This window comes from Vigna umbellata, chromosome 2, assembly GCF_029865625.1.
Source record: "Vigna umbellata cultivar VRB3 chromosome 2, Vumbellata_1.0, whole genome shotgun sequence".
NCBI lineage: Eukaryota > Viridiplantae > Streptophyta > Magnoliopsida > Fabales > Fabaceae > Vigna > Vigna umbellata.
Window position 1 is genome coordinate 44,589,654 of NC_142166.1, and position 9,229 is coordinate 44,598,882.

Sequence of the window (9,229 nt, forward strand, 5' to 3'; positions counted from 1 at the left end):
TTTTCTAATGTAATTCATTAAGAAAAAGTCAATGGATTTATATAACTCTGGCGTTTAGAAAAATAGTAGCATCATGATAGAATATGTGGATGAGTTTCTATTTACGTTTGCACTTTATGTAATTCATTTTATATGTACTTTTGTAACACTAGTACAGTTAAGGGATACGACAGCGGTTATTTTCGCTAATAGGCCCCGGTTCCTGAACCGAGGCATATTCGGGCGAGGTAAAAAGCGGTGGACTTTATGCCTCGGTTTTTGAAACGGGACATATAATGATACGATTAGGCCTCGGTTGGAGCCTGAACCGAGGCAGTATCGTCCATTTTTTATTTTATTTTTCTTCTTCTTTAGCCACTCGTATCACGCCTCAAGCTTCTGTATTCCTCATGTTTCTTGACAAAAATCATTTTGGTGCCTCAAGCTTCTCAGATTCAATTCAACAAATCAATCTCAGATTCAATTCAACAAATCAATCTCAGATTCAATTCAACAAATCAATCTCAATCTCAGATTCAATTCAAGCAATCAATTTAACAAGTAAAGTCAAATTCAATCTCAGATTCAATTCAAAACAAAAATAAAAGAAATCTGGAGAAAAACGCTTCTGGATTCGCCTCCGCCACCTCAATCGCCGCATCCGCCTCCGCCTCCGCCATCACCGTTGCCTCTGTCGCTTCTCCTCCTCCTCTGCCACATCCTCTGCATTCGCCTCCGCGGCCTCCGCGGCCTCCGCACCCTCCGCGCCCTCCGCGCCCTCCGCACCCTCCGCGCCCTCCGCACCCTCCGCGCCCTCCGCATTCACCCTCGCAGCCTCCACATCTGCCTCCGCCACAAGGCCCCCATCCCCGCACCGTTCTTCTCCGATATTCTTCCTCCGCCGCCGCCGACTGCGCAATGCCTCTCCTTCCTCTTCATCGGGTGCTCTTTACGGAAACGGTGGCAGATCTGGGCGGCGTGGTGTGGTTTAGTTGTGGGAGGTTCGTGGGGGTAAGGAAGAAGCGCCTGGGGATGGAGGCGAGACCCAGGGGAGGCGAGAGCCAGGGGAGGGAGTGGCGGAGCGAGAGCGAGGGCGTGAGAGATTGACGGAGCGAGAGCGAGGGCGTGAGAGATTGACGGAGCGAGAGAGCAAGGGAGGAGGGAGAGCGAGGGAGAGGGAGGGAGAGTGAGGGAGAACGAGTGAGAGGGAGGGAGAGTGAGGCAGAAAGGGTGAGAGGGAGGGAGAGTGAGGGAGAACGAGTGAGAGGGAGGGAGAGTGAGGGAGCGAGGAGGGAGCGAGGCAGGGAAAGTGAGGCATTGTTAACGAGATCTGGAAAATCAATAGGTCTCGGTCCTCTGCTCGCCCGAAGCCATAAACGCGTATAGGTCTCGGTTTTACACCTGACCGAGGCCTATAGTTCTTAAAAAAAAAAAAAAAAAAAAAATTCAGAGACTGTCAGGGGGCAGGTGGGCTTTTAGGCTTCGGTCATTACTTTAACCGAGGTAATATGACTTATATGCTTCGGTTGATTTTGAACCGAGGCGTATAAGTTGGCTTAAATTACAAAAATGCCACCGCATTTTAATAGACTTCGGTTGCACCTAAACCGAAGCATATAACGCGAGTTAAAAAGCAGTTTTTTTACTAGTGTAACATTATCAGTCCTCCAAAATTTTAAAGTTAAACGAGTCGATGCATAAAATATATTTTGATTAACTAGATGATTGAAATTTCAAATTGATTAGAGATAAAACCAATTTATAATATATATATATATATGTGTGTATATGGGTGGAAATCTTATATTACAAGTCGATTTTATGGAGTTGAATCCATTTTTTACTATGGTATTAAAGTTTGTCTATCCTAAGGATATTTGTTGTTTTTTGGACATATTGTTCCACTCGCTATCAGAGCATTATTAATGTCTAGTTTCACATTTAAGACGATGTACCTAGACATGAAGGGTGAGTGTTGGAAGTCTCAGATTAACTAGAGATAAAACTAATACAAATCATATAACCAATATTTTTTTTTACATAACAAAATATTTTATCATATAACCAATAAAAATAACAAAAATTGAATTTTAAGTTGAACTGAGTTTTGTAATAGGGGCTTGTATTGGAAATAAAATCTGTTTAACCCTAGTTGTGCAGCTTAAAACGTAAAAAAAAATGCATATTAGAATTTTATCCAAACAATTCAAAAGACATGTTCGAATCATATGTTCAGACTGTGTACATAAACCAATACATCAAAATCAAAAGTTAAATACAATCATTCAAATCATATGTTCAGATCTCTTACAAATATTTTCTTAACTATGTTGTACATATTATAATCTGGATAATTATATCTATTATATTTGCTTGGAAAGTATTATATATATATATATATATATATATATATATATATATATATATATATATATATATATATATATGAATCAGAATCATCCGGCTAAATCAACTTTGAAATTTTTAAAAATTAAACATAAATAAATACTATTATAGATAATTTCAAGAAAACAAACCTAGAAACTCCTCCATTTTTCTTATTAATATCAAACTCTTCCTTCTTAGAATTAATTAAAAGAAATATATTAATTTAACTTAAAATTTGAGAAAATTTTCAACATTTTCTAACATAGTCAATGGTATAGAGAAATGATTTGATACCAATTATTTTAGACATTGTATTTCATTTCAACAACAAAGTACGTCTAGACGAAATAAAAAAATATGAATTTTTCACTTTGGTTATAAACTGAAACCTAAAGTTCTATCTTACCAGAATCAAAGCCTAATATTTTTTTTGCACATTATGTTGAGCATCCTCTCTGATTCATTATTTTGTTCTTCCTCTTCCACATTAACCATTTTTTTCTCCATCATATTTTCACCTCTATACATAAAAAAATAATTTAAAGACATAAGATCCATTATTTTCATTTCTATATTGAGAACCGAGATTATGTCGCAAAAATTCATATTTTCAAAAATCCTAATTCAACCAAAAATTCAAATTTGCAAAAATTAAGACAACTAAATATTAATGTGCAAAATTTAGGACAATGAGAAATCTCAATCAAGGTTCACGTGGATCATCTAGAGTCTCAACAAAAAACACTAACTTAACGAAAAACACACAAAAATAAATTGAATGGAGAAGAAAGAAAACTCACACACTGTTGGGTGAAGATACTTAAGAAAAAGAAAGAAAGAAGGAAGGGGGAGAGTTATGGCAAAGGAAGTGGAAAAGCAACTTCTGCAGGGACGAAATATTTAGTGCAAGTACAAAATTTCAAGAAAAATAACCCTAAATGAATGTTTAAACTTCGATTATTCGTAAAACCTTTTAAAACTCAATTTTTGAAAAAAATAATTTTAAGACATGAGATCCATCATTTTCATTTATATATTGAGAACCGAGATTATGCCTTAAATTTGCAAAAAAAAATCTTATTTCAACCAAAAATTCAAATTTGCAAAAATTAAGACATGTAATTATTAATGTGCAAAATTTAGGACAATAAAAAATTTCAATCAAGGTCCACGTGGATCACTTTCGACATTGTGGAGTCTCAACACAAAAACTCTAACTTAACGAAAAACACAAAAATAAATTGAATGGGAAAGATAGAAAACTCCCACACTGTTCGTTTGTTTGATGTTGAGGAACAACCGTGACATCCCCAAAATATACGACATGCATATATAATAAAGATGTCATTCAGTTATAATATTTGAAAGTAGTTAGAGACATAAGGCAGACTATATGAGTTACAATCATCTAAATTAAGGTCAGAGTTGGTCTCTAAAACACAGAGGATCACTGGAAATTTTCTTCAGAATAGTTCTACTAATCAAAATCCTAAGCATACTAAGCTGCAACATCACCATCTTCCAGCGCTTGTTCCACAGATACCTCTTCTTCATCTGCTCACATCCAATTGGATGATCATTGCAAAGGAAAACACATACCACAAGCACACAAACAAGCAAGGGTGAGCTAGTTTTACAAACAAGCATACTATATTAGAGTAAACAATTCATCAAATACATAATTTAAGCCAAGCAAGTTAAATCATACCAAGAAACATGTCATAAACTAGACTTGACTCGTCCGGACTTAGAATGATTACCGAGCTATAGCGGGTCATGCACTCGTGGTGGCTTATGAAACTTGGGTTCCCCACCCTACCACACTCACGAGGTTAGCCTGTTCCGGGCCTTGAGGCATACTGGAAACCCCCAAGACTAAGACCTCCTGCTACTCCTCACCACATGGTTCAATCCTCTCTACTTGAGCATGAAAGACCATTGGAGCGTTAGGATAACCCCCAAGACTGAGCTTCCCTGTAGATCATTCTAAACACTATTGCACCACCATGAATCTTCTCCTTGAAGATCATGGAATTACGTCAAACTACCATACTCTTAACCACATATCCTTTTTCTTTAACCATACATCACATGTTGAATATTCTCATACTTTCACATACTTTCCACATAAATCACCTCATACTATACATTCCAAACAATTTATCCAAGCAAAGATATTAAAATAAGAGACTTGACTCGACAGGAGTCGCACAGCGCATCCCATTCGCAAGGCGAAACATGATCATCTCGCCTAGCGCACCTTAATTCGCATAGCGAATTAAGTTGCATCATTCATCAGACCTCAAGCCTCTCGTATAGCGCACCCAGGTCGTTATGCGAGAACTCAGACAGAGACCAACCTCCCCAAAGCCCTCGCTATGCGCCCCACTCGCCCTTCGAATTAAATGGGCAGTTGATGGCAACCCCTTTAGGGACTTACCATCCAAAGAAGTATCAACTTCACTCTAAGACCAAGAAAGGGAAGTTGAATAAAGGACTTAATCTTTTCTTTCTAAAAATCTTAAAATGTTCTCTTTGCTAAATACTTTTACATTGCTTTTGTAGAATATTAATAAAAGGGAGGAACCATGTCTAAGCAACTCCAAAAGGCTGCCACGTAAGAAAACCAAAGAAGCACAAATGGATGGTTGGTGTCCACGGCCTTTGCACTACGTCAACGCCCAAAGACAGCAACTCCATCTTCTCCAAATGCTTTGTTGAGTTGGCAACTACAGCTTGCTCCCCAAGCTTCCTCCATCTGTTTTACAGCATGTGCACATTTAAAAATACGTTTTAGAAGCTCTCCTTCTTCTATAAATAGAGAGCTTCATCACTTGTAAATGTAACTTGATTTGAAGTAAGGAAATGCTGCCAATTTTTAGCTTTTACTCTCAAGTTCAACCTTGTGCATTGTTATCTTGCACCTCCTCTAGCTTCTTTCCCCTTTGGAAAGCCTACTGAGCTAGAACTCTACCAAACACAGCCACTCAACACCTCCAGCATATTCACAAATACCTTACGTGCACTCCGTAACTCCACTGATTCATTCAATCCGCTGCCAATTCTCTGCATTGTGGAGCTTCTTCTGCGCATCCTGGAGTAGCTTCCATCAGCAATGATCCCAGATCACCACCAGTCGCATAGCGAAAGGATTCGCCATGGCGAGTCCAAAAATAGTGACCATCACCCTTTGGAAATTCGCACAGCGTACCATCTCGCACAGTGAATTTCCAAGACAGTGAGCACCCTTCTCAGGGTCTCGCTATGCGAGACAACTTGCATAGCGACTCTGCATAATCTGCAGAACGTGAATTCTGCAGAATCACACACTCTCACTAATCCTTACCATTTCCATTTATTTTTCCCAACTTATAACCCTCCTAATCCTTGTATCACACCTAATTAAACTTGTCTAATTGATTATAACCCTTCTTAACATGATTCTAGAGTGATTTCTATCACATTTCAACTTAAACCTTCAATCTAATTAACCCAAGGACCCAATTTTGATTCTACCATTTTAAACATGACTTTACTCAGTTTTATGACCTTAACCTGTTCTAATTGACTCATACAAGCTAGCCACACTGTCCAATTGCTCTCAAGACCACCTATGCTCAAACTCCCTACCTCAGTTCCTCCCAAAGAATCAAAAACAACACTCTTTTAACCTCTTTCTCCTCTAACAAGACTGACACATGATTTCCACCTCATCCCCACTTTGCTAACCCAATTGGTCATCGGAGAAGAATCAGATGTCTGAACGCATCAGTCTCACCTTCGACGCCAGCACATTATGACTAGTCACAACTGACTGGACCAGGCCAGGGCTGCTCTATGATCAGGGATGTGCCAACTCAGGTTTTTAAGATTCTTCTATCCTACCAACATAGTACTCTCAACAAGTCCCAAGTTATTTACCTAAGTCATCCCAACTGCCCTATGATACTCTAGATTCCAATTGCCCAATTTTGGTACCCCCTTCCCTCACAGTAACCTGAAACAGTACATGTATCCACTCACTATCCATTTTAACTATTTCCCAGAGTTCTTACTCCAATCCAGAAACCAGTACAACCAACACATGCTCATACAAGTCAAACAAGGTTCAGTACACCATGTATACACATTTTCACATATTCAACAGATTCCAATCAACATGTTCACCATAAAAATACACTTAACAGTAAGACAGCGAGAAAACTAATTTATCAAACCTATACATCATACATTTCAAAAACACAAAGAAGAATAAATAGCTAGCTCTCCTTACCTTGAAGTTGAGCAGTATATCCTACTGGAGTGCCCTAACAGTACCCTCCACACAGAGCGAAACTTGACAGAACCTACAGATCACCAAATTGGTGATAGAACATAGCTCTTAGAGCTCGAATAGACAGAGAATGGAAGGAAAAACGTACAAGGCACGTGAACCCAGCAAAGTTGCATGCCCTAGGTTCTAGAACAGTGAAAGAGAAGGGAAAAGGAAACTTACCGTTCATAATGAAGAGAATGTTCGGTAGAAATGAAACCCTCTACTCCGCAAACGCTTAGGTAGCACCAGAATCAACTTTCTATGGTTCAAGGTTCTGGGTATCTAGAGAGAAGGCAGAGAAAACTTTTAGGGCAAGCGTTTCTTTTTAGAGTGAGAAAGGGAAAAGCAGAAATGAGACTTTGGCTTATGGGGAAGGACCCTTGCTAAGATCAGGTTTCCTTAGTATGGGCCTGACTGCCTCCAACTAAGGCCCAATAGCCCCTTTTTAATTCACAGGACCTTACAACAACTATGACTAAGTTTCAACGGTGTTGGGTGAAAATCCTTAAGAAAATAAAGAAAGAAGGGAGCGGGGTTGTGGCAAAGGAAGTAAAAAAACAACTTCTGTAGAGACGAAATATTTAATGCGAACGTAAAATTTCAAGAAAAATAATCCTAAGTAAATGTTTAAACTTCGATTATTAGTAAAACCTTTTAAAATTCAAATTTTAAAAGTAATCAAAACCTAAACTTCTATCCAAAAATTAAATAAAAAAATACTCGTGACATTTTCCAAACTAATAAAAACTTCTATATACTGATTCTAGACAACCAAAACTAAAAGTTTATATAGTTTTTATTAGAACTGAAATGTCAACATTCTCAATAATTTAAAAAATGTTTTTTCATTTTGATATGTTACGGTTTTCTTAAAACCTACTCATAATAGGCAAAGTTACATGAGCTTTTTGCACTAGTATATGCAAAATGCTTAAGATGCTAGACAATGAAAAAAATTTATAATTAATCAAATAGTGAAAACATTAATAAAAATCTCCTTTCAAGTTTTAATGACAAAATGAATTATAACATTACATATTAACATCTTCTATCATAAGAAATGCATTCAATTTATCAATGTAAATATCCAAAAGAGAAAATACAATTTTTACATTATAAGATACCAAATAACAACAAAAATAAAATTAGCAGCAACAAGTTGAATGCAGTTCATTCCTTTTTTTAATTTTTGAAAATCTGAAATGAATTTTAAAATTATCGATTTTTATCTAACTCAATTGGATTCATCTTAGTCTTTTTTATCCTTCACAAACTCTTGTTTTTAGAAGTCTAGCAAGAACACCAATGACATTTAAACATATTATAATCTAAATTAGCTAATTAATATAATTACTAACATATAATATGTAATTTATGCGTAACAAAATTTCATTCTTACTAAACACGTATTGTTAAAGTTTGCATCAGTCAAATCAGAAAAAGGAATGAAGGAAAAAGGGATTTTTGAAACATAATGGTATTGTAATCTCCTAAATATTAGAATATTCCAAAATTACTGGAAAAAATGTTCTTTTGCTTTAAAGTCTAATACCTGTAAATTAATATTTTTTGTTCATAGAACAATATATTTGAATGACTTAAATAATAAGGTTTGGAGATGTTAATAAATTTTAAAAAAAATTATTTTCTTTAATATTATTTAATGTTACAATAAATTTAGTTGTATATTGGTGAATATCATCTCCAGCAAAATTAGAACAATAGACCTATTGAATCAAGCAACAGTCTTTAATATCCATGGGCTTGACCACAAGGCTTCTAAAACTTTAGTGGGCTGGGCTTCATACACCACTTCACTGTCCTCATAAAATATGCAAGGGTGTTGCTCCCTCCACCCCCACACATCTCTTCCTCCACCTCCCCTTTACTATTTTGCCCCTTCCTCTACCTTTCCTTTACTATTTTGCCCCTCAGTAAAATTTTATTTTTAAAATTGTTGTTTTTTAATTTTATTCATTTATAACATATTTCACTGATAACCTACGTAGTTTCTTGTATGAGTAAAATATTTTTCTACAAAGCTTGGTGATCGTGAAAAGAATTATCAAACAATCTTCTTCTTGTTCTCGGTGCAGTACGTGGTGCAGTGCGTTTATGGTGTAGTGTCCTTGTCGTGGTTCATCTCCAGGTACGTAGTCATAATCCTTCCAATAATCCTAAACCCTAAATCCTTCCCATACTTCCAATAATCCTTTTAATATCCAAGCCTATAATCCTTGCATGAGCCGCAAAACGTAGTAAAATAAAAACGAAACGTAAAAGGAACACTGCCTATGGACGGATGACATCCTTCAACGGATGTCAACATCCGTTTAAGGCAAAACGGATGTCGACATCCGTTTAAGGCAAAACGGATGTCGACATCCGTTTTGCCTTCAACGGATGTTGACATCCGTTGAAGGATGTCATCCGTCCAGAGGCAGTGTTCCTTTTACGTTTCGTTTTTATTTTATTTGTTTATTTTATTTACAGTAATTTATATTTAAATTTATAATTTTAAATGTTATATATGGTTAGTTTTTAAAC

The 9,229-nt window shown here is 36.6% G+C and overlaps 1 long non-coding RNA gene across 1 annotated transcript; it reads right to left on the reverse strand.

Annotated features, from left to right (window-relative positions):
• Positions 1-3,662: 3,662 nt before the first annotated feature.
• On the reverse strand, positions 3,663-6,998 carry LOC148204089 (uncharacterized). The gene is made up of 3 exons (XR_015784462.1): positions 6,863-6,998; positions 6,641-6,713; positions 3,663-3,921 (listed from the first exon to the last, which is right to left on the reverse strand). It is a non-coding gene; the product is annotated as an uncharacterized LOC148204089 (long non-coding RNA).
• Positions 6,999-9,229: the final 2,231 nt, after the last annotated feature.